Genomic DNA, 24,155 nt, shown 5'->3' with positions numbered 1-24,155 from the left:
GAACCAGAGCTAATTGCTAGGATGACCAGCAGGAGGTGCTGCAGTGAGGCATGCCCCGTGGCACCAAGACTTAGCTGCAAGGAAGGCTCTCTCTGTCTTGAACAAGCACTTAGAAGGATTCTGCTGACTGGTCTTTCCTTTTTCTGAGAAGAGATACAAAAAAGGAGCCAACAGACACACTAGGTTCAGCAAGGCAGAACTGGGAGGCCAAACCTTCCGGGGCACCCGCAGCTCTCCCTTCTCTTGTCCTCCGCCGGCCTGTCCCTTGCTCTGCTGCCCCTTTGCAGTTTGGACGGCCCTAGGCCGTGCCCCATCCAGGACGGTCTCCAGTTGCATAAGGGTGGCAGCTAAGTCTCAGACCCGCCCATCCGCTGCCATAACAACCGCAAGGAGCGAGGGCTTCAGCTCATCTGGGGCCAAGCGCAAGAGAGTGACTTTAATGGACTTTGTGACCGGCGTGTCATCTGGTCCATCTGTACCACCCGTCTCTATGGCCTAGGCCATCCCCAACTGCTGTAGTATCTGGACCCCTTCGGAGATAGTCTTCCAGGGGCCTGCTTGTGCCTCGAATTCTCCCACCAATGGGTAGGCCGTACCTACAGCCGCGGCCAACCAGCGGTACAGGGAGGGTGACTCATCATTCCCATAGGGCTGCGGGGGGTTGGACATTTGTGCACATACCTGTGAATCTTGTGACAGGACCCCAACCATTGCAGCTCATACCAGAGGAGCATGACCGTATTGCCTGCATTGTCCCAGGCTCTGACCAGCCAGCGCAGGACACCTTCCCCGGGCTCCTGGTGAAACGTCTTTACAATTTCCTACAATTCACTCGTTTTGAAGGTTCGAATGACTTCCGGTTGCAGCTCACCGCCCTTGACTCGTAGCTCTCTCACAGGACGGGCGTGCGCCACCACAGGCCTCGGCTCCTCCTCATCCTCAGAGGATGTTACCATCCCAGATGTTACCGTCCCAGGCCTCGGGGTCCCAGAAGGGGACGGTGGTCACCGCATGTACCTGGGCTGTGGTCACCGGCCGCCGCCCAAGTCTGAGATGCCGTTTATTTGCAACTCGGGCCATTAAGACTTCACAACGCCTCTTCAGCTCCTGGGCTGCAGCACGGGCCTCTGACTGGGCCATGCACTCCAGTGTCTTTTCTTCCAGGGCCCACTGTAAGTGGAGCACCTCCTCATCCTGGGCCTGGAGGGCGGTCAGGAGGAGCCAGCCTAGCTCCCCCATGGCTCGCCATTCTGTCCCAGAACGCCGGTTCGCCACAGCTGCTGTAAGCCCTCAGTCAGCTGTACGGGGGCAACTCCAGCTGCCTGCCAGAATTCCAGCCAATCGGCCGGGGCAGCCCACCCGGCCAGAACCCGCACTACCGGCCCCCAGCGCTCCATCTGGGGCCACCCGGGTATGCGCTGTAGGGACAGCGACAGCTTCCCTACTTCCCCTACCTTCAGCTAAAACGGCATCGTCTCCCAGAGCACCCTGCTCATTGCGCCAAATATAAGGTTCTTGGGAGGTTATGGGCCTACCCAGGATGCTCTGTAAGAACGAGGCCCACACACACTGTGAGTAATTTGGCTTTAATGAAGGTAAAGTGATACACCCGCAACGGGGATTCCTGGCATTGCTGTCACGGAGGCGAGGAACCCAGCGCACTGAAGCTCGGCCTGGTATGGAGTCCAAAGGTGGGACCGAAGCCCTGCAACTATATATACCAAATACAGAAACAGCTTATACATAAACAAGTAGGGGCTTCCCACAGGCGGTGTCCACCCCTTGGCCTACAGCCAGGGGCTTTCCACCAGCTGCGTCTGCCCCTTGGCTCAAAGCCCTACAAAGCAGTTCTTACCAGCTAGAAGCGGGTTATGCTGGCGTACTGTGTCCTACAATGACCGGCCGCTGAGAAAGTGGAAATACCCTAGCTAGGCCGTAACACAGTCTTCCGTGGTTCCCTACAGGGATCTCAGGGGAGGGGCAGAGAGGTGGGGGCGGTGGGCAGAGCAGGACTCAGGGGAGAGGCAGACATGTGTGGGTGGTGGGCAGAGCAGGTCAGGGGAGGGCAGAGAGGTGTGGGTGGTGGACAGAGCAGGTCTCACGGGAGGGGCAGAGAGGTGGGGGCGGTGGGCAGAGCAGGTCTCAGGGGAGGGGCAGAGAGGTGGGGGTGGTGGACAGAGCAGGTCTCACGGGAGGGGCAGAGAGGTGGGGGCGGTGGGCAGAGCAGGTCTCAGGGGAGGGGCAGAGAGGTGGGGGGGTGGGCAGAGCAGGTCTCATGGGAGGGGCAGAGAGGTGGGGGCAGTGGGCAGAGCAGGTCTCAGGGGAGGGGCAGAGAGGTGGGGGTGGTGGGCAGAGCAGGTCTCAGGGAAGGGGCAGAGAGGTGGGGGCGGTGGGCAGAGCAGGTCAGGGGAGGGGAAGAGAGGTGGGGGCGATGGGCAGAGCAGGTCTCAGGGGAGGGGCAGAGAGGTGTGGGCGGTGGGCAGAGCAGGTCTCAGGGGAATGGCAGAGAGGTGGAGGTGGGGGGCAGAGCAGATCTCAGGGGAGGGGCAGAGAGGTGGAGGTGGTGGGCAGAGGAGGTCTCAGAGAAGGGGCAGAGAGGTGGGGGCGGTGGGCAGAGCAGGTCTCAGGGGAGGGGCAGAGAGGTGTGGGCGGTGGGCAGAGCAGGTCTCAGGGGAGGGGCAGGGAGGTGGGGGCGATGGGTTGAGTAGGTCTCAGGGGAGGGGCAGAGAGGTGTGGGTGGGGGGCAGAGCAGGTCTCAGAGGAGGGCAGAGAGGTGTGTGTGATGGGCAGACCTTGGGGCAGAGGGTGTAGAGGCACGAGCATCAGGCAAGGCAGCCTCGGGGAGGAGAGGAGCGCGCAAGAGGTGGACTAGCTTCTAGGGATCTTCCAGAGCTCACCCCCAGCTTCCCCAATGCCAGAGTCACGGGCCACCTGTTCTCTTGGTCTTCACTAACCAAGCCCTTCCCCGAGCTATGCTGATGGGAGATGCCCTCCTGTTGGCACAGTGCTATCTGCACCGGGGTTAGGTGGCTCTAGCTGGCCATCTGCCACGCAAGCATAAAGCTGTGAGCGGAGCTTTTCCCCTGTCTGGGCTTCTGTATCACGTGCGTGTGTGTAGGGGGTGTTGCCAACACAAAGTGCCAGAGGCAAGCAACAGCGGTTCGTGGCCTGGTGTGCCTGGCTCGAATAAACACACCAGGGTGGAGAAGCAAAACACAAGTTTATTTGAACTCAAATAAGGTGCGATGGAGAAGATTCTCAAATCCTGCACACCGCACGCAGGCGGGGCACTAGTATTTATACCCCCCCTCCTGTATCTTTCTTTCTGTGCTATTCATTTTGTGGGCTACTTTCTCAGGCACATGTCCTTGGCCATAACATCTGCTTTTTGTCTATCGTATCTAGTATTAACCGGCCCTGCTAACTACGGCCTTATTGTTCAGCAGTCAGCTCATAACACAGGTGGTTACAGTCAGCACATTAGTACAAAAGGTTACAAAAGTTTGGTGAGGCTAACACAAAGGCTTCTAACATGGAGGTACTTTGGTTCACACAGGCCTTATTACACAGGCCTCAAGCAAGAAAATCTCTATGTAGTGGCACCAACAGGGGGAACCGGTCATGTGACTCCGGCTGGCGGTGGGCAGTGCTGAAGGCTTGAGGGGTGAGCAGGGCTGTGGGCATTAGGGAACCCTGTGCGCACCAGCAGGATGCAGAACATCATCAACATGTTGAAGGGGAAGGTGCTGGAGGTGGCCGAGTAACTCACTCCCATGCTCAAAGTACAGTCCGGTGGGGCCGCAGCAGCCTGACCCCGGGTGGAGGGGGTGGGCCAGGAGGTGCCTCTTCCCATCTGACCCTCCCACTCCCAGGGCGGTTCCCGTGGCGGCACAGCCTGCTAGTGTCTGGGGCAGGCTGGTGTCCCAGCGAGAGGCGCAAAATGGCTCCTTGGCAGCCTCTGCCCGTGTTGCCAGCGGGGCCCTGGGGGGTGCGGGGCTGTCGCAGCTCAGGGAGGGAGCCCGCTGTGCTCCAGGCCAAGAGATGGCGTCAGGTGCAGCCCTGGACATTGGGAGGGCCCTGGCTTGCCCCCAGAGCTCGGCTTCAAGTGGGCAGGGAGCCTTTAACGGTGACTTGCCCTAAGGTACTGACTCGTAGGCCTGGGTGATAACAGTTCTGGTGCCAGTGTTGTTGTGTTGGTTAGGGGCATGACTTCTATACTAGTGGTTGTGCTTGTCTAGGTGCAGTTTCTGGGTAGAAAGGTGCCTTTAGGGTGACCAGATGTCCTGATATTTTCAGGATCGTCCTGATACTAAGGGCTTTGTCTTTATACACAACTCTACCTTCCTCGTCTCTTCCCAAAAATTTGTCCTGATTTTTCACACTTGCTGTCTAGTCACCCTAGGTGCCTTAACCACAATAGCTTGTTCCCCATCCTTTATAGAAAAAACCTGTATAAGCTGGTATAAGCACCTGGGTATAACCGAGTCCACACCCAGGGGGCGGTGGGAGGATTGTACCATTCTTATTATACTAGTGTAGTTCAAGCAGTACAGCTTTTGCGTATAGGCAAGGCGTTTAAATAAGGCTGTGTCTGCACAGTAGCTAAACCAATGCAGCTGGCCTGTGCCTGCCATGAGTGTCTAGTTGCTGTGTTAGACCCAGCCTAATAGTTGCCAAACCCTTGTAACACGTGTAAATACTTCTACCTACTTCTGTACTTCATGGAGCTGTAACACATGCAGGTACTTCTGTCGCTTTAGTTCTTGGTTACATGGAGCCGTTCTACTGCACCGTATTCTTGCCTCTGTTACTATTAATCCCTTGTATTAAAACTGTTTTTTTTTTTAAAAAAAAATCCCCATTTTCTTCTCTTGCTGTCAGTTTAGTCTCTGGATTTTCCTCAGTCCAGGTAATGAAGACAGTAAAGACAGTTTTGCTTTCAGAACTTTAGAGCATGCTTTCAGAAAAGTTGTTTCTATTGGGACCCTTTTAATGGGAAAATCAAGAACACAATCCTCTGGATCAGTTCAGGCTTCTATAGTGTAACTCCCCTTACATTTTTTGTACTTTACGTAAGAGAGCCTTGTTTGTAGACTACTTTATAGAATTCATTCATGAACTGAATTTTCTTGCCCCTGTGAAGTAAGTTTTTGTAACATTGCCCATCACTGTGATTGTGATTATAGAGACAGAAACTGAGGCACAGGGAAGTGAAGTGACTTGTCTAAGTTTATTGAGTTGGTCACTTGCTGTGCTAGAAATAGAGCCTAGGAGTTCTAACTCCAGATTTCCCCTTCTAACCACTATAGCACATTGTTTTAAACCATCTAGACTGTTCTCAGTGGTACCAGATGACAGGACAAGGAGTAATGGTCTCAAGTTGCAGTGGGGAGGTTTAGATTGGATATTAGGAAAAACTTTTTCACTAGAAGGGTGGTGAAGCACTGGAATGGGTTCCCTAGGGAGGTGGTGGAATCTCCTTCCTTAGAGGGTTTTTAAGGTCAGGCTTGACAAAGCCCTGGCTGGGATGATTTAGTTGGGAATTGGTCCTGCTTTGAGCAGGGGGTTGGGGCCCCTTCCAACCCTGATATTCTAGGATTCTATATAACTGCATTGCTCGGGTGAGTAATTTTTTTGCAGCCCGAAGTAATGTAGTTACACTGAGCTAATTTTGTAGTGTAGACCTGTGCAAAGAGTCACACACACACCTTGGGAGTGAAATTTCACCTGCTCCTCTGCTTTACAGAAGCCAAACACAAGCAAAGCTTGTCAGAGCCCAGTGGGGGTTAGCAGAGAGTCAAGCGTGGGCAGACATGATGCTTTTGGTAAGGGCAGGCACCATGGCTTAGCTGGTTAAAGCACCTGTTTTGTAAACAGGGGATCCTGGGTTCAACTCATAGTGGTGCCTGGGGGAATGGCTTTTTGGGGCACCTGGTATTGGCTACTGTCAGAAGACAAGATTCAGAGCTAGATGGACCTTTAGTCTAGCCAAGTGTGGCTGTTTTTGTGGTTTAAATTACACTCATAGGCACTGCTAATAGAGTTACAGAAAGTTTGAGAGTTAAGAGCTGATAGGTCAGTGGTCCAGTCCCCTCACAGACGACCCCCTCCCTCTGGGAAAAGGGCAGGTCTGAGCTCTCACACCAAATGCTCATTGTGGCTGCCAGAATCTGTGGGCAGCTCGTTTAGTTTATGCCAAGGGTTGAGTCTGGCTTTGTGCACCGTGTGTGAGAATGAAAATCCTAAACCGACCTTTGAAATAACAAAAGCAGCAGGACGTGTTTCTGTCCCTGCCCCAAAGCAGACAGACCAATGGAGAAATGCCATGACTCCAGGGTAATACTCCACTGCGGTTTTACCATTTCCACTCGCTAAACTCCCTCCCAACCTTCTGGGCTCCTAGAGCAGGGGACTGAGTCTGAGCTGAGACACGGACACTGCAACTTTACAGCCCAAGTTGCATGACTCTGATTAATCCAAAACGGGCCAGTTGTGGGTGTTTCATTGCACTGGAGACGTAGGCTAATGTTATGTCTACACTGTGATTAAAACACCCAGGGCACCTGTCTCAAAGCCTGGCCAGCTGACTCAGGCTTATGGGGCTTGGGCTGCAAGACTATAAAATTACAGTGCAGACATAGGGGCTTGAGCCCAACCTTTGAAGCCCCAGGAGGAGTGAGGGTTTCTGAACCCAGGCTTCACCGTGAACACAAATATCTGCACCACAGTTTTTAGCCAAACCTGATGTGTTGTAATTGATTCAAAATCTAGATCCAAACAGTTACCACCTGCAGATGGAGAAATGTCAGGGAGCTGAGCGAAAGGCCATTGCAAGCTCAGCTAATTATGCAACGTGGCTTATGGCCCATCCAGCAAGCTCCTCAAACAATAGCTCCCAATTTTCATTCACATTGTTCTGTTTAGTGTTTTTCTCCAAAACACTTTCACTGATCATTTTGGTCAGCTTTGGAAAGTTAGCCCTTTCAGTGCACCAAATATAAATATTGCAGGTGGGGACTGCCCTCTGTTGGTCATAAGAACAGCCACACTGGATCAGACCAATGGTCCAGCCACCCCAGAATCCTATCCTCCCACAGTGGCCAATGCCAGGTGCCCGCAAGGGAATCATCAAGTGATCCATCCCCTGTTGCCCATTCCCACCTTCTGGCAAACAGAGGCTAGGGACACTTCAAGAGCATGGTTTTGTATCCCTGCCCATCCTGGCTAACAGCCAATGATGGACCTGTCCTCCACCAACTTATCTAGTTCTTTGGTGGACCCTGTTATAGTCTTGGCCCTCACAACATCCTCTGACAGAGTTTCCCCAGGTTGACTGTGTGTTGGGTAAAGAAATACTTCCTTTGGTTTGTTTTAAACCTGCTGTCTATTCATTTCATCGGGTGACCCCTAATTCCTGTGTTATGAGGAGTAAATAGCACTTCCTTACCGATCCAGATTAACACGGCTTCTCCTGATACTTCCTTATTTACTTTCTCCAAACCAGGGCCGGTGCAACCATTTAGGCAAACTAGGCAGCCGCCTAGGACGCCTAGTGGTTGGGGGCGCCTAAAAGCCCCCTCAGGCGAGGAGGTGGAGGTGAGCTGGGTGTGAGGGCGCATAGAGAGGGTTGCCCACAATAACGGGGGTGCGCACAGGGGAACAGCTCCCCGCCTCAGCTCACTTCTGCTCTGCCTCCTCCGCTGAGCACACAGCCCAGCTCTAAGTCTCCAATCAGCGCCGCAAGCCTGGGCGGGGAGGAGAATTAGAGCAGCGCCAACGTGCTCAGTGGAGGAGGCGCGCTGGGGGGGGGCGACTCAGGCTAGCTTCCACGGGGGGGAGGTCTCCCCAGGCAGGGTTAGCAGCTGGGGTGGGGGGGGCAAGTCTCCCCAGGCAGGGTTAGCTGTCAGGGGAGAGGGGGGAGGTCTCCCCAGGCAGGGTTAGCTTCCGCAGGAGGTCTCCCCAGGCAGGGTTAGCTGCTGGGGTGGGGGAGAGGAAGTCTCCCCAGGCAGGGTTAGCTGCCGGGGGAGGGGGGGGAAGTCTCCCCAGGCAGGGTTAGCTGCCGGGGGAGTGGGGGGAAGTCTCCCCAGGCAGGGTTAGTTGCCATGGGGTGGACGGGGGGGAGAGGGGTTAGCTGTCATGCTGGGGGGGGTAGGTGCTGCGGGGGGGCTCCCCGGGTGGGGGGCTGAGTTAGCTGCTGTGGGGGGGGGCGGGTTAGCTGGGGGGGTACAAGTTGGAAGTTTCACCTAGGGCGTGAAACTTCCTTGCACCGGCCCTGCTCCAAACCCATCATTTTATACACCTCTATCCTAGCCCCTCTCTTAGTCATCTCTTTTCCAAACTGAAAACTCCCCTCAGTCTTATTAATCTCACCTCACATGGAAGCTGTTCAAGACCCTTAATCATTTTGGTTGCCCTTTTCTATTCCTTTCCCAATTCTGATATATCTTTTTGAGATGGGGGGGACCAGCGCCAGTATTCAAGATGTGGGCATACCGCAGATTTATAGACAGGCAATATTTGTCTAGCTAGCCATCCCTTTCCTAATGACTTCCCAACATTTTGTTTGCTTTTTTGACTGCCGATACCCATTGAATAGATGTATCCACAGAGAAGTATCCAGAGTGACTCCAAGATCTCTTTCTTAAGTTGCAAAGAATCCTGTGGCACCTTATAGACTAACAGACGTTTTGGAGCATGAGCTTTCGTGGGTGAATACCCACTTCCTCAGATGCATGTGACATGCATGTGACATGCATCTGAGGAAGTGGGTATTCACCCACGAAAGCTCATGCTCCAAAACGTCTGTTAGTCTATAAGGTGCCACAGGATTCTTTGCTGCTTTTACAGATCCAGACTAACACGGCTACCCTCTGATACTTTCTTAAGTTGTAAGAGCTAATTTAGACCCCATCAGTTTAGATGTAGAATTGGGATCATGTTTTCCCATGTGCATCACTTTGCATTGATCCACACTGAATTTCATCTGCCTTTTTGCTGCCCAGTCACTCACTTTGGTGAGATCCCTTTGTTACACTTTGCACTCTCTTTTGGACGTAACTAACTTGAGTTGGTTTCTATCATCTGCAAATGTTGCCACCTCACTGTTTACCCCTTTTCCCAGCTCACTTAGGAGTATGTTGAACAGTGCTGGACCCTGTACAGACCCCAGGGGGACACCACTATTTACCTCTTTCCATTCTGAAATCAGACCCTTTCTTTCTTGCCTTTGAACCATACCTATCCCAGAGAGGACCTTCCATCTTATCCCATTTTCCTTCAGAGCCTTTGGGGAGAGACCTTGTCAAAGGTTTTCTGAAAATCTAAGTATACTATATCCACGGGATCACCTTTATCCACATGCTTGTTGACTCCCTCAAAGAATTAGAGTAGATTCGTGAGGCACAATTTTCCTTTACAAAAACCATGTTCATTCTTCCCCAATGTAAGCGGGGGCAGACTCACCTAGCGGCGCCTCCTGCTGGTCATCTTGGGAATTATCTCTCCAGCCATCAGAGCACCCTCTGCAGGCCGGTGATCTGCCTTACCGCAGCTGGCCCTCTGTCCCTCACAGGACCCCAGTGCCCCTTTTACCCTGGCAGTACCCCCTGGCAGTACCTCCACAGTTCTGGGTCTCCCCCTCCAGGGGGAACGCCCACCCACTCTCCCCACTTCACCTCAGTCTTGGCTACTGCCAAGTCTCCATCCAGCCCCCATTCCCTGGGGCAGACTGCAGTATGAGCCACTCATCACAGGCAAAGGGGTTTGGACCTGCCACCTCTGCTTCCCCATGGGCTGCCCCATTGCAACCATGCACCTATTCAACCTATAGTCAGGCCTGCAGCCTGGGGCTTTCCAGGCTAGAGCTCCCAGCTCCTCTGGTCCTTCCCCAGCCCTGCTCCCAATCTAGGTTTCTTGCTTAGGTCCCTGCAGCCAGGCCCTTCTCATGCTACAAGCAGAGGGAGACTGACTGGGCTTTTGGCTCACAGCCTCCTATAGGGGCCGGCTAGGCTGATTGGGGCATGGCCACAGCTGAGCCTACTTTCCCCAATCAGCCCAGGCTTCTTGCCCCAGCCACAGCCCTCTCCTGGGCTGTTTCAAGCCCCGCAGGCCAGGAGGAGGTAACCATCCCACTACACCCAACAAAGTACCAGGGTCGGAGACCTCCTGGACTACGACCGGGGAGACTGGATGGATCCCCCGACGCTTGCGCGGCGTATGGGGCTCTCCAGACCTTGCACTCCCCGGCGCGTACTCCAAGAGGTGGAGGCCGCTTTGCCGCCCGCTGCTCGGGCCTACCTCGACCGGGTCCTGCGGGAGGGCATGCCCCGCCCACCCCCCACCCCGAGCCCTCCGGACCTTTTCATCTGGCCCTTGCCCCATGGACCCGACCGACCCCCCCGTCCCTTCTCCGCAAGCCGGCTGCACGACCTGCAGCCGCTCTGTTTCCAAACCGCGCCGAGGAAACAGCTCTACGCGCTCGTGCTCCACACCCTTCACTTCCTCACCCTCGTGTCCCGCCCTGATACGAAGTGGCGGGACCTCCTGCCACCTCTGGAGGGTGAGGAGCCCCGGTGGGCCAGCCTCTACTCCACCCTGGTCCCAAGGCCCACTGGGGATATCAGTTGGCGGCTCCTCCATGGGGCCGTGAGCACGGGTGTGTACTTGGCGCGGTTTACCCCTGTCCCGGACACCTGCCCCTTCTGCGGCGTGAGGGAGACCCTGGCGCACGTGTACTTAGAGTGCGCCAGGTTGCAGCCCCTACACCGGCTCCTCACAGCCATCCTCTTACGTTTTTGCTTACACTTTTCCCCTCACCTCCTTTTGTATGCACTCCCTATCCGTGGCCCCACGAAGTCCCGGGACCTCCTGGTCAACCTCCTCCTCGCCCTGGCAAAAAAGGCCATCCACGCGACCAGGGAGGGGAGGTTGGCCGATGTAGACTCTGGTGACTGTGGGGCTTGCTTCCGCTCCATGGTCCGATCACGCATCCGGGCGGAGTTCCTCTGGGCGGAGTCCACTGGCTCCCTTGACACCTTCGAGGAGCAGTGGGCGCTCTCCGGGGTTCTCTGCTCGGTGTCCCCGTCAGGTTCCCTCCTTCTGACCCTTTGATCTCACTCCCGTCCCTGTTCTTTTATTAGTTGTCCCCCGAACTCAGTGGGTTCTGTGGCCCTGTGGTTCCTCCCCTTAGGCTGGGGGAGGATCCTTTAGCAGTGGGCGGGCTTTGCCCGCCTACTTCCCGGAAACCCAATAGATACACCCAACAAAGTACCTGGGTCGGAGACCTCCTGGACTATGACCGGGGAGACTGGATGGATCCCCCGACGCTTGCGCGGCGTATGGGGCTCTCCAGACCTTGTACTCCCCGGTACGTACTACAGGAGGTGGAGGCTGCTTTGCCGCCCACTGCTCGGGCCTACCTTGACCGGGTCCTGCGAGAGGGCACGCCCCACCCACCCCGAGCCCTCCGGACCTTTTCACCCGGCCCTTGCCCCATGGACCCGACTGGCCCCCCCTACTCGTTCTCCACAAGCCGGCTGCATTATCTGCAGCCGGTCTACTTCCAAACCGTGCCAAGGAAGCATCTCTACACGCTCGTGCTCCACACCCTTTACTTCCTCACCCTCGTGTCCCGCCCCGACACAAAGTGGCAGGACCTCCTGCCACCACTGGAGGGTGAGGACCCCGATGGGTCAGCCTCTACTCTACTCTGGTCCCAAGGCCTGCTGGGGATATCAGTTGGCGGCTCCTCCATGGCGCCGTAAGCACGGGCGTGTATTTGGCGTGGTTTACCCGTCCCAGACACCTGCCCCTTCTGCAGTGTGAGGGAGACCCTGGCGCACGTTTACTTAGAGTGCGCCAGGTTGCAGCCCCTATACCGGCTCCTCACCAATATCCTGTTGCGTTTCTGGCTGCACTTTTCCCCTCACCACCTTCTCTACGCACTCCCTATCCATGACCCCACAAAGTCGCGGGACCTCCTGGTCAACCTCCTCCTCGCCCTGGCTAAAATGGCCATCTACGCAACCAGGGAGAGGGGGTTGGCCGATGGGGACTCCGGTGACTGTGGGGCTTGTTTCTGATCCTTGGTCTATTCACGTATCTGGGCTGAGTTCCTCTGGGCGGCGTCCACTGGCTCCCTTGACGCCGTTGAGGAGCAGTGGGTGCTGTCCGGGGTTCTCTGCTCGGTGTCCCTGTCAGGCTCCCTTCTTACGACCCTTTGACACTGCACTCCTGTCCCTGTTCTTTTATTAGTTGTCCTCCAAAACAGTGGGGTTCTGAGGTCCTGTAGATCCTCCCTATCATAAACAGATAAGTAAGAGTTAATAGAACAGAAGCACTTCATCTCTCTTTTGCCTGTAAAGGGTTAACAAGATCAGTGAGCCTGGCTGTCACCTGACCAGGGGACCAATCAGGGGACAGGATACTTTCAAATCTTGAGGGAGGGAAGTTTGTGTGTGTGAGCTGTTAGTGTTTGGTTGTTGTTCACTCTGGGGGCTCAGAGGGACCAGAAGTGAAACCAGGTTTCTCTCCAATCTCTCCGATACAGGCTCTTATAAGTTCAGAATAGTGAGTACTAGGTGATAAGGCGAGTTAGGCTTATGGTTGTTTTCTTTATTTGCAAATGTGTATTTGGTTGGAAGGAGTTCAAATGTGTATTTGGCTGGAAGGAGTTCAAATTGGTATTTTGCTGAAAGGATTTTAATTTGTACTTGTATACTTAGGCTGGGAGGGTATTCCGAGTGTCTATAGCTGAAAGACCCTGTACCTATTCCATTTTTTAAATTTACAAAGATGATTTTTACTGTTCTTTCTTTCTTTAATTAAAAGCTTTTCTTGTTTAAGAACCTGATTGTTTTTTTATTCTGGTGAGACCCCAGGGGACTGGGTCTGGATCCACCAGGGAATTGGTGGGGAGAAAGGAGGGAAGGGGGAGAGAAAGGTTAATTTCTCTCTGTGTTAGGATAATTTTTCTCTCTCAGGGAGAGTCTGGGAGGGGAAAAGAGAAGGAGGGGGGGAAGGTGGATTTTCCTCTCTGCTTTAAGATTCAAAGGAGTTTGAATCACAGTGATCTTCCAGGGTAACCCAGGGAGGGGAAGCCTGGGAGAGGCAACGGTGAGGGAAAGGGTTTACTTTCCTTGTGTTAAGATCCAGAGGGACTGGGTCTTGGGGGTTCCCGGGCAAGGTTTTGGGGGGACCAGAGTGTACCACGCACTGGAATTCCTGGTCGGTGGCAGCGCTACAAGTACTAAGATGGTAATTGAGCTTAGAGGAATTCATGCTGGTACCCCATCTTTTGGACGCTAAGGTTCAGAGTGGGGAATTATACCATGATATGGTGTGCGGCATGTGGGATAGATAGAAAAGATAGAATCCAAAAGCCAGTGAGGTTTTTATTTCTCTCCCTGCTAGCTATCTGCAGGCAGACTGAGGTTTGGGTTTAGAAGCAAAAGTCAGTAGGATTTTTTCTTTCTCTTTCGCTGCTAGCTGTGTGTAAAGCAGGCTAGAGGAGATTATTTTAAAAGCAAAGATCTGCAAGTTTTTTTTGGTCTCTCCCTTCTGAGTACTCTGAAGGCAAAGGCCTTAGGGTTTAACAAGGATCTTTGTTAAACTAAGGGACTCCAGTTGTGAGTTACCATACACCAGCAAAACACATTTGCAAATGAATGTTTTTTTTCTTTATAACTTTGTCAGGAATAACTAGGTAGAAGGAGTTAAAAAAGACTGTGTTGCTAAGCAACCCTAAGGAGGCAAAAGTAAAGCAGCATTTCAGGCAGTAAACAGCAGAGGGCGCCCCAACACAAGAAAGCAGAAACCATGACTACCAAGGACACCCTGAAACAGGAACGGGCAAAACTGGCGGCAGAGGAACAAATCAAAGACGCAGACCACAAGCGAGACATGGAAAAGAAACTACAAGAACTAGAAATAAAACAAAAAGAGATGGAGCTAAGAGAAAGAGAGGCTGCCACAGGAGACAGCTGGAGATAAAAGAAAAAGAGAGGGAAAGAGAGAGGGAAGAAAGGGAAAAAGAAAGAAAGCATGAACTGGAATTAGCACAGGCTAGGCAGCATTCTTCAGCCAACCCTAACAACCCTTCGCCAGTTATTGTTCCACATCCCAAGAAATTTCCCACCTACAAGGCAGGTGATGATAGAGAGGCCTTCCTAGAAAATTTTGAAAGGACCTGCCATGGGTACAGCATCACTGAAGACCAGTACATGATAGAGCTGAGACCACTGCTCAGTGGACCCCTAGCAGAGGTGGCGGCTGAAATGCCTAAGGAACACATGAACGATTATAAACGTTTTCAAACCAAGGCCAGAATCAGAATAGGGCTAACACCTGAGCATGCCTGCCAGCGGTTCAGAGCCCTAAGGTGGAAACCAGATGTCATTCACCCGACACGCCTACCACATTGGAAAGAATTATAATGCCTGGATATCAGGAGCCAATGTTAAATCTCTGGATGACATGCACCTCCTAATACAATTGGAGCAGTTCTTAGCGGGTGTTCTGGAGGAAACAGAAAGGTACATCCTAGATGGGAAGCCCAAAATGGTAACTGAGGCGGGAGAGATTGGAGCCAGATGGGTGGAAGTGGCAGAAAAGAAAAAAGCTACTATCAAGGGGAGTGAATATCACCGGGGTCACACCAACAATAAACCCTATACCCGAAGGCAACCCAAGACCCCACCTGCAACCCCAGGAAAGCCGCTGACTCCCTATTCTCTCACCTCACCAATCTCCAGTAACCCACCTCGGCCCAGTGACCAGTCAGCTGGGCGATGCTTTAAGTGTAATGAACTGGGACATATAAAGGCCAACTGCCCCAAGAACCCCAACCGAGTGCAGTTCATTATATCTCCATCACTCCAAAGATCCCCAGGCCCAGATGCCTCTCAAATACCCTCAGAGTGAAGGGAAATTTTGAGAGTGGGTGGAAAGAAGGTTATTGCGTGGAGAGACACGGGGGCACAAGTGTCAGCTGTCCACCAATCCTTGGTGGACCCCAAATTCATCAACCCAAAGGCTCAAGTGACAATTTACCCCTTCATGTCACAAGCGGTAAACTTGCCTACAGCTAAACTGCCTGTTCTGTACAAAGGCTGGTCAGGAATGTGGACATTTGCAGTTTATGACAATTATCAAATCCCTAAGCTAATGGGGTAAGACTTGGCCAACCAGGTAAAGTGGGCCAAGAGGATGGGAATGGTTACATGCAGCCAAGCCAGGCAATCTTCCAGACCCATCCCTGTTCCGGAGCCGTCCACAGGGGCCCCGTCTATGTTACCAGAGACCCAGACAGAGGTAGTGGACCCGGATCCCCTGCCAACGACTGCAACAGCCACAGTACTTCCAGTCCCAGACCCGGACCTGGAAACGCAACCAGCACCAAAACCATTGCCAGCACTGATGCCAGCGCTTGCAAATGCATCTTCAACCCCAACGCCAGAGAGCACCAGCGAGCCTGAACTGGCAGAAGCAGCAGACAACCATACCCAAGAGGCTCAGCCAGAGCCTGAAAAACCACCTGATGCACCAGCGGAGAGCGGTTCACCAGCCACGAAAACAACCCCATCACCTACATCGCTTCCCGAGGGATCAAGCCCAAGTCCACAGTCTAAGGGAGAACTGGTGTCTCCAGCCTAAAGGAAACAGTTCCAGACTGAGCAGGAAGCAGATGACAGCCTTCAGAAAGCTTGGGCAGTGGCATGAAGCACCCCACTGCCTCTCAGCTCTTCTAATCAATCCTGGTTTGTTATAGAACAAGGGCTTTTATATAAGGAGACTCTTTCTGGTGGACACCAGGAAGACTGGCATCCACAAAAACAGTTGGTGGGTACAACTAAATACTGGGGGAAGCTCTTAAGCTTAGCCCATGATCATCCCAGTGGCCATGCTGAGGTGAACAGAACCAAGGACCGGTTGGGGAAGTCCTTCCACTGAGAGGGGATGGGCAAGGGTGTTGCCAAGTATGTCCGGTCTTGTGAAGCATGCCAAAGAGTGGGAAAGCCCCAAGACCAGGTCAAGGCCCCTCTCCAGCCACTCCCCATAATTGAGGTCCCATTTCAGCGAGTAGCTGTGGATATTCTGGGTCATTTCCCAAAAAAAGACCCCCAGAGTCAAGCAGTAAATACTGACTTTCGTGGACTTTGGTACCCGATGGCAAGAAGCAGTAGCTCTAGGCAACACTAGGGCTAAAACTGTGTGCCAGGCCCTAACAGACATTTTTGCCAGAGTAGGTTGGCCCTCCGATATTCTTACAGATTCAGGGACAAATTTCCTGGCCGGGACCATGAAAGAACTGTGGGAGACCCATGGGGTGAATCACTTGGTTGCCACCCCTTACCACCATCAAACCAATGGCCTGGTGGAGAGGCTTAATGAAACTTTGGGGGCCATGATATGTAAATTCGTAAATGAACACTCCAATGACTGGGACCTAGTGTTGCAGCAGTTGCTCTTTGCCTACAGGGCTGTACCGCATCCCAGTTTAGGGTTTTCACCGTTTGAGCTTGTGTATGGCCACGAGGTTAAAGGGCCATTACAGTTGGTGAAGCAGCAATGGGAGGAGTTTACACCCTCTCCAGGAACTAACATTCTGGACTTTCTAAAGAACCTACAAAGCACCCTCCAACACTCTTTAGCCCTTGCTAAAGAAAACCTAAAGGATGCTCAAAAAGAGCAAAAGGCCTGGTATGACAGACATACCAGGGAGCGTTCCTTCAAGGTAGGAGACCAGGTTATGGTCTTGAAGGCGCAATAGGCCCATAAAATGGAAGCATCATGGGAAGGGCCATTCACGGTCAAAGAGCACCTGGGAGCTGTTAACTACCTCATAGCATTTCCCAATACCCCCCTAAAGCCCAGAGTGTACCACGTTAATTCTCTCAAGCCCTTTTCTTCCAGAGACTTACAGGTTTGTCAGTTTACAGCCCAGGGAGGAGATGACACTGATGGTCTGACAGTGTCTACTGCAAAGGGAAAAGTAACCGTGGTGTGAAAGAGATGAACCTCTCCACAACCCGGGAACGTCTGCAGTGGCAACAAATCAAGAAGTTGATGCAGTCTCCTGTGAAAGTTTCCCAAAATCAACTGGTTAAAAATTGTCCTTACAATGTGAAGAATCTTGTAGTTGTACACAATTAGTAGCATATGTAAGGGTGCATGTGTTTATTGATCTGTTTATTCTAGAGTTCTAGGGAGAAATCACTTCCAGTGTGGTTCCACACTGTCAGCGATTTGGGGTGTGTGTCATAAACAGATAAGTAAGAGTTAATAGAACAGAAGTACTTCATCTCTCTTGCCTGTAAAGGGTTAACAAGATCAGTGAGCCTGGCTGCCACCTGACCAGAGGACCAATCAGGGGACAGGATACTTTCAAATCTTGAGGGAGGGAAGTTTGTGCGTGTGCTGTTAGTGTTTGGTTGTTGTTCACTCTGGGGGCTCAGAGAGATCAGACATGCAACCAGGTTTCTCTCCAATCTCTCCGATACAGGCTCTTATAAGTTCAGAATACTGAGTACTAAGTAGATAAAGCAAGTTAGACTTATGGTTGTTTTCTTTATTTGCAAATGTGTATTTGGTTGGAAGGAGTTCAAATGTGTATTTGGCTGAAACGAGTTCAAATTGGTATTTTGCAGAAAAGATGTGAATTTGTACTTGTATACTTAGGCTGGGAGGGTATTCCGAGTGTCTATAGCTGAAAGACCCTGCACCTATTCCATTTTTTTAAATTTACAAAGATAATTTTTACTGTTTTTTCTTTCTTTAATTAAAAGCTTTTCTTGTTTAAGAACCTGATTGTTTTTTTATTCTGGTGAGACCCCAGGGGACTGGGTTTGGATCCATCAGGGAATTGGTGGGGAGAAAGGCGGGAAGGGGGAGAGAAAGGTTAATTTTCTCTCTGTGTTAGGATTGCTTTCTCTCTCAGGAAGAGTCTGGGAGGGGAAAAGAGAAGGGGGGGGAGGTGGACTCTCCTCTTTGTTTTAAGATTCAAAGGAGTTTGAATCAGTGATCTTCCAGGGTAACCCAGCGAGGGGAAGCCTGGGAGAAGCAACGGTGAGGGATCCTTGTGTTAAGATCCAGGATTCCTTGTGTTAAGATCTAGAGGGTCTGGGTCTTGGGGGTCCCCAGGCAAGGTTATGGGGGGACTAGAGTGTAGCAGGCACTGGAATTCCTGGTTGGTGGCAGCGCTACAAGTACTAAGCTGGTAATTGAGCTTAGAGGAATTCATGCTGGTACCCCATCTTTTGGACGCTAAGGTTCAGAGTGGGGATTTATACCATGACACTCCTCTTAGGCTGGGGGGGGGATCCTTTAGCAGCCTGCCCAGTTCCCAGAAACTCAATAGATACACCCAACAAAGTCTGTTTACCTATGTGTCTAATAATTGGGCTTTACAATTTCACCCAATTTGCCTGATACTGAAGTTAGCCTTAGTGGCTTGTAATTGCCAGCTGCGTCGCTGGAGCTTTTTATACACTGCTCCAGCCAGAGACTAAAGGCAGCGCCAGACTTTCCCTTTCTCCCTTCTGGGAAATCAAGTTCAAGTTCTACAAGGAGCGAAAGAAGCCTCAGCTCTGCATCTAAATTAATGTCACATATCCCACTACCCGACACAAACAAATGTCATTTCAATCCCAGGTAAGTCCACTTCAGTCATTCCTCAGCCCCATTCCTTCACCCTCCTGCCTTAGCTTAGGGCATTGCACCATCATGTGGGCATTTCCTGTTCCTCCTCAGTTTCACATAGAGAAACAATTTCCTTTGCCGTTCAATGAACAGCAAAATCTTTCTGTGTCTCTAGTCTGAGCCAGGGCATTCAATTCCATTGAAATCTTCTCTCCTGCAATGGCAACGGTCAGACAGAGGAGACATGGCCATCTTCAGCCCTGAGAGTGAGATATTCACTCTCCTCTTTCTTCAAGCTGCTGTTGTTAGTCCATAAAACATGTACCATGGAATAAAAAGCTGAGTTTACTCCAGGGTGAGGAAAGAAAGGAGCCACCAACTCCCCGAAAAATCTCTGTGCCCCAGAGAGAACCTGCCCCTGCTATTGGAATCACTGATGTGCTTCAGCTACAATGGGGAAAGTATCTGCTCTCATGGGGGTATAGCTCAGTGGTAGAGTGTTTGACTGCAGATCAAGGGGTCCTTGCTTCAAATCCAAGTGCCCTCTAATATGCCTCTTATTTTTTTATTTTTATTTTTGAAAAAAGGGAAAACATTTTCATTTCCATTCTCCATTATGTTCAGGAGCTCCACTATATGGGGATGCTTGAAATGAATGTAAACACTTAACATTTCACTGTCTAAATGCATAAAAACCAAGCAAACCTGTCCATCAGCTGAAATCAGTTCCAGTCCTCTAAGTGAAGAGTTTATGTTTTCATCCACTAAACAAAGGGGTCATATGAATGTACATTTGAAGATCCCTCTTCTCCAGGGCTGTGCTGTGCAGAAGAACAAGAATCACATCCAGTTGGGGTTCAGGAGTCTGACGAGCAAAGGCAACTTGGTGCGGGCTTAAGTCCCCAGCACTTTGGCTCCTTCACATTCAACCAGCAGCTGGGCCCCCAGGACAAGGCATGAGAAGAAGACAGTGGCTGTGAGCAGGAAAATAGCCCCCCAAAAGCTGGCTAAAGCTGTCAAGATCCTCAGGAAGGTCACCATGCTCATGTCTAGAATGTGCTGACTGCAGCGGGGACCAAAGGCAGAGAAAAGCCCTCAAAAGTTCTAAGCTGCCAAGCCGCAGAAGGTGATCAAAATCCTACCTACAATCAAGACAGGATAAGGCTAAGGTCATCTCCAAAGGCAGGGCTAAGAAGGTAACACTGAGAAAGAAGTGAAGAGATTTCCATTGGGATGACTCCTGCTCCCCTAATGGCTCTTTTATGCATCACCATGGACCACCCAAAGAGATCAAAGTCCTGCAGGACAAACAGCCCCATGGACGGTATAATGAAGTGGTGGCAGCGGGGAGAAGTGTTTCTCTTCCAGAGAGGAAGTGCTGTGTTTTGTGTAACACCTGCCAGGTGAGTGATGCACTGACAGGGCAGCTGCCCATAGCTCCCATATGAGCTCATTCTCTTCGATCTGCTTCTGCTGTTATTTCAGAGCCAGCACTAGGGGGAGTGTGTCCCTGTCACTTCACCAGCTGTAGAACAGGCTCTGTCTGCACCCCAGCTCTGATTAATCCCACTTTTTAATGTATTCCTACTGTGTGATACTTTCCCAGTTCTCTGCCTCATTCTAACATTCCCGTCAGAGACTGACTATGGGGAGGAACAGACTAATTTGCGTGACATTCGGTAAGTTGCCATAGTATGTGACTGAAACCTCTGCTGGAGGTGGGCAGGAGCCTGTTACACACATAAAATAGCTAAGTTTTACTAAACTACCTGCTATACTTTCAAATCTTCCTGTACACACACAATAGAAATTGGGGCTCTGAGAAATGGCAACTTTCCATTAACACAGATCATTGTTTTCTGTACTTCCAGAGGCATTGAAATAGAAGCACATTACCTTTCAACAGCTGCTATTTCATGATCAGAAGCAGAGCCTCTGTAAATTTACCATCCATAGAGCTGATTGTTTCTAACTGCAGGGTTAGCCAGACCACTCAGTAACATTATCGCTCTGTTTACAAAGCCTTTGGTTAGTGATGAATCATGAGACTTATCCCTTCCTGCTGTAATTCCACTGACTCCAGTGTTCTCTTTCCCCAGTTCTGGTTCCAAGAAAAGAAACAAATTAAAACAACCTTCAGAACTAACACGCTGTGGGAAAGTGGAAATGCTGATAGCTCAAATAATTCAGTTTCTTCTGTGTCTTGTGTGTGTCTGTCTGCTTTGTGTGTGTGACCGGTGGGGCTTTTTGTTTGCTCCTGGCAGGTTCAACCATGTCAGAATTGTCTATGGGGAGGGGCCAGAGAAAACAGACACCCTGGCCTTCCAGGTTGGGGTTAGGCAAAGAAATAACAACCCTGTCCCATAAAAAACAAAAAATGTTACAGAAACAGTGGTAGGAACAGTGCTAGAGAAACTGGTAAATAATCACAATGCCCAGGCTTGAAGTAATCGGAAATACAGAATTCAAAAAGCAAAGCTCAGGGGAGATTTGGGGTTTATTCTCTGAGCTTAGCCATGTGCTATAGCACAGGGAGCACTTTTGGAAGTCTCCCATCCCACAACTGGGGAAAGGAAAAGGATTCTTAGGTTCTAGCATGGATTGAAGGAGGAGAGTGATGGGGAATAAGGGAATCCCTCTGACTTACCCTTACTACGTCTGTTGTTACAATGGGTGAAATGACATTTTTCCCTATCCCTGCCCTGTTCCAGCTCTTTGTTATAGTTCAATATATTTTAAGTGCAGAAAATAATAAAAATATCTGCTATCCAGCCCAACCTGAAGCAACGTCAGAGCAACTGGGAATGAAACAATTTGTTCCCCAAGGGAGAACTCGATGACTAACAATTGCTTTGAAATGGGGGAACAGGATAACCGTGATGCTCAGGGTTAGTTTAGACTAGGAAAAGTGATGGAGTTTAGGTCAGGCCAAGGGGGAAGCTAATGCCAACCACTGCACCTGGGCTGCATCTGCACTACAACTTTTTACATTAAGATCACTAACCTGAGCAGTTAACGCCATGTACAGTCCTAGTGGATGGAAGGCACAGGTAGTTTTTGCCTCAGTGTAGCTTGTTGGGATCAAACCTCTCTCCCCCGCACCCGGAGCTGATGAACATTCCTGGCAGGAGGGACACACACTCCTATGACTCAAAAGGAAAGGAGATGATAGAAAAGATCACAGGACTGACCCCAAAGAAGGATGAGCTGCAAAAGGCAGAAGGCGGCAACTTATCTGGTGGAGCTGAGAGACCACGGTGAAGATGATGCAAAAATCACTTTGTGGGAATTAGTAAATGTGATTTTTTTTTTTTACTTTTTTGGCCAACCCTAGTCAAGGGATTTATTACAATTCTCTCTCATGTGGATTTCCTGATGTCTAATGAGGCTTGAGCAATGACTGAACCTTTTCCCGCACTCAGAGCATGTGTAGGGCTTCTCCCCTGTGTGGCTTCTCCGATGTCTGATAAGGTGTGAGTGCCAACTAAAGCTTTTCCCGCACTCAGGGCACGTGTAGCGTCTCTCTTCCAAGTTGATTCTGTTGCTTGTTACAAGGTCGGAGAGGCTACTAAAGTTTCCCTCTGGCCTGTGCAGAGTCAAACAGGCTTTTGTTTTTTCTGAGAGTGCACAACTCCCGGAAACATTCCCTTTGGATCTTCCTGATAAAGTTCCATGTGGTTCTCCTTGCTCAGCATCTTCCTGATGGGGTTTCTCCTCCTCATTCTGACTCACCATCTCATCTCCTGATGGGAGACAGAGAGAATCCAGACATAGATCACTCCCTGCACCAGAAAGAAAGAAAGAAAATCTCAGAGAGAGGAATGGAAAAAGGGATGAACAATCCAAAATAGGTCTGATCTCTCCCACACATATCAGGAGCTGATTTTCCCCATACCATTCCCCAGAGGAGAGAGGAAGGGATCAGTTTTGGTCTACATCTCAGCAGAACACTCAGGAGAAAGTGAGATCGGGGAGCGACTTGCTGCCACTTGTCAGTCAGAATAGGAGGGAAGCCATGAGTCACATCTGCCATAATCATTCCACATCTTCAGGGAACAATCCCGAACTTGCACAGCTCACAGGGTCTTTGCAGGGCATCCCAAATGTTTCCTGCATTCCCACACAGTTGTTGAGTTGGTTTAAGCAAGTCCTCACCTGTGCAGGCAGCTCTTGGAAGCACTTCTTTCTAAGAGCCCTGGAGGTCTGGGACCCACAGCTCTTCCCCTCTTTCCACCTGGGAGATCACATCAGGTTTGGAAACTGGAAACCCTACTGCAGGCAAAGAAAACGAGGGAGGTCAGTGGAATTTGTGGGATACTTGTCACAAAGAACAGTCCATGGTTTTAACCCCCAGCTCATTGTTAAGCAGTAACATTCCAAGGCCAGCTTCCTTGGCTTAAAGTGGCAGGAGAGTTATTATGATTATAAATCATATTCATTACCTTAGTGCCTAAGGACCAACTAACAGTGGGTCCCCATTGTGCTAGGACAAGTACAAACACAGAATAGTAGATGGTCCATTCCCTGAAGAATTTACAATCTAAATACACAAGACAGACACAGAATGGGGGAAGGGTTAGCACCCACTGTTAGAACAGAGATATTCAGGCCTGCCTGTAAAGCCTATGTCAAACAGATAGTTAAGAGTTAATGGAACAGAAGTGCTTCATGTCTCTTTTGCCTGTAAAAGGTTAATAAGATCAGTGAGCCTGGCTGTCACCTGACCAGAGGACCAATCAGGGGACAGGATACTTTCAAATCTTGAGGGAGGGAAGTTTTTGTGTGTGCTGTTAGTGTTTGGTTGTTGTTCTCTCTGGGGCTCAGAGTGACCAGACGTGCAACCAGGTTTCTCTCCAATCTCTCTGATATAGGCTCTTATGTGCTCAGAATAGTAAGTACTAGGTAGATAAGGCGAGTTAGGCTTATGTTTGTTTTCCTTATTTGCAAATGTGTATTTGGCTGGAAGGAGTTCAAATTTGTATTTTCCTGAAAGGATTTTAATTTGTACTTGTATACTTAGGCTGGGAGGGTATTCCCAGTGTCTATAGCTGAAAGACCCTGTAACACATTTCATCTTCAATTTACAAAGATAATATTTACTTTTTTTCTTTCTTTAATTAAAAGCTTTTCTTGTTTAAGAACCTGATTGTTTTTTATTCTGGTGAGACCCCAGGGGATGGGGTCTGGATTCACCAGGGAATTGGTGGGGAGAAAGGAAGGGAGGGGGAGAGAGAGAATAATTTCTCTCTGTGTTAGGATTACTCTCTCTCTCAGGGAGAGTCTGGGAGGGGGAGAGAGAAGGAGGGGGGAAGGTGAATTTTCCTCTCTGTTTAAAGATTCAAGGAGTTAGAATCACAGTGATCTTCCAGGGTAACCCAGGGAGGGGAAGCCTGGGAGAGGCAACGGTGAGGGAAAGGGTTTACTATCCTTGTGTTAAGATCCAGAGGGTCTGGGTTTTGGGGGTCCCCTGGGCAAGGTTTTGGGGGGACCAGAGTGTACCAGGCACTGGAATTCCTGAT

At 50.7% G+C, this 24,155-nt stretch overlaps 1 long non-coding RNA gene and 2 other non-coding genes across 6 annotated transcripts in view; 2 read left to right on the top strand and 1 right to left on the bottom strand.

Moving 5' to 3' along the window:
• The first annotated feature begins 5,834 nt into the window (after positions 1 to 5,834).
• Positions 5,835 to 5,908, top strand: TRNAT-UGU. Its single transcript has one exon. It is a non-coding gene; the product is annotated as a tRNA-Thr (tRNA).
• A 6,349-nt stretch (positions 5,909 to 12,257) lies between these two features.
• Positions 12,258 to 24,155, bottom strand: part of LOC115642840 — a 50,848-nt gene continuing 38,950 nt past the window's right edge. For 2 of the 4 annotated variants that reach the window (XR_003998246.1, XR_003998249.1), the window contains exons 4-5: positions 22,792 to 22,908; positions 20,012 to 22,418 (exon numbers count right to left, since the gene is read on the bottom strand). This is a non-coding gene — a long non-coding RNA (uncharacterized LOC115642840). Of the gene's footprint in view, positions 12,297 to 20,011; positions 22,419 to 22,791; positions 22,909 to 24,155 lie in introns of those variants that run through there. The other 2 variants (XR_003998247.1, XR_003998248.1) reach the window with 2 other exon arrangements.
• On the top strand, positions 19,112 to 19,183 carry TRNAC-GCA. Its single transcript has one exon. It is a non-coding gene; the product is annotated as a tRNA-Cys (tRNA).

The sequence above is a fragment of the Gopherus evgoodei genome, unplaced genomic scaffold (assembly GCF_007399415.2).
Source record: "Gopherus evgoodei ecotype Sinaloan lineage unplaced genomic scaffold, rGopEvg1_v1.p scaffold_46_arrow_ctg1, whole genome shotgun sequence".
NCBI classification, from domain to species: Eukaryota; Metazoa; Chordata; order Testudines; family Testudinidae; genus Gopherus; species Gopherus evgoodei.
The sequence above is the reverse complement of the archived record's forward strand: the minus strand, read 5'-3'. Positions and strand labels throughout refer to the sequence as shown.